Raw genomic sequence first — 979 nt, 5'->3', positions numbered from 1 at the left:
AGACCAAAATAAATGAAAAACATCTTCAGGGTGTCCTACACAGAAAGAGCAGTTTAAATCTATATCTTTTTTAAATCGTTGTCTTTCTTTATTTACTATTTATCTCCGTACGTCACCAATCACGTGGTTAAAGTCTCAACCAATCGTAGCTGAGCGGGGGGGGGGCGCGCACAGGGAACAACCCCCCACTGGCTTTTAGTGCTGTTTATTTGCTGGCTTGTTAATTTTTCTGTTTTTAAGTAAACTATTTGATAAAACCCTTCACGTGTTTCAAGCTGACACTGTCCAGCGAGGTGTGCCGCGGTCCGCTGCTTCTTACAGCGACCCTGAAGCGGACTGAACTACAAATATCGTCGAGGCACCAGCTAAGCTAACCCACTGATAACGTTAGTGTTTGTTATTGATTAGACTCTGCAGCAGTCGAGATTACAGCCAGGTAACGTTGGGACGACTGTCTGTTAAAAAACCGGTTAAATATGCTCTTTCTGGAAGTTACACAGTATTTAACTGTTCGTTTTAATGCTTTAGTGCTTCTTTTACCCCTTTTCCCCCAATTCAGATGGGCTTTATTGGTAAAAGATAGACTTTTACCTTGCCAAAGCAAGTGTAACATATATATATATATATAGTTTTTTATTTATTTTATATATATATATATATATACACAGATACTACAGATGGTTTCTTCTTTCCACTTGTTCCAAATCGGTTTCTTTACACTTTTATGTTACAGTTGCTGTGTGGAAAGCAGTTAATCAGGAGGTGTAAACATGGAGGAAATAACTGCTGAGAAACAAACACCTGCTCTCTCTCTCTCTCTCTCTCTCTCTGTCTGTCTGTCTGTCTCTCTCTCTCTCTCTCTCTCTCTCTTCCCCCCAACTGGTCAAGGCAGATGACCACCCACCTAGAGCCGAAGGGTCTGTCCTAGGTTTCTGCCTCTTAAAAAGAAGTTGTTCTTGCTGCCGTCGCCAAGTGCTTG

General features: G+C 41.4%; 1 protein-coding gene across 1 annotated transcript in view; it reads left to right on the top strand.

Moving 5' to 3' along the window:
* The first annotated feature begins 148 nt into the window (after nucleotides 1-148).
* Nucleotides 149-979, top strand: part of ada2a (adenosine deaminase 2a) — a 7,535-nt gene continuing 6,704 nt past the window's right edge. Inside the window, exon 1 of the mRNA XM_035665222.1 lies at nucleotides 149-436. The gene's annotated coding sequence lies outside the window, so the exon portion shown is untranslated. The remainder of the gene's footprint in view (nucleotides 437-979) is intronic.

This window comes from Morone saxatilis, unplaced genomic scaffold, assembly GCF_004916995.1.
Source record: "Morone saxatilis isolate NCDOM2014 unplaced genomic scaffold, NCSU_SB_2.0 Contig2, whole genome shotgun sequence".
NCBI classification, from domain to species: Eukaryota; Metazoa; Chordata; class Actinopteri; family Moronidae; genus Morone; species Morone saxatilis.
The sequence above is the reverse complement of the archived record's forward strand: the minus strand, read 5'-3'. Positions and strand labels throughout refer to the sequence as shown.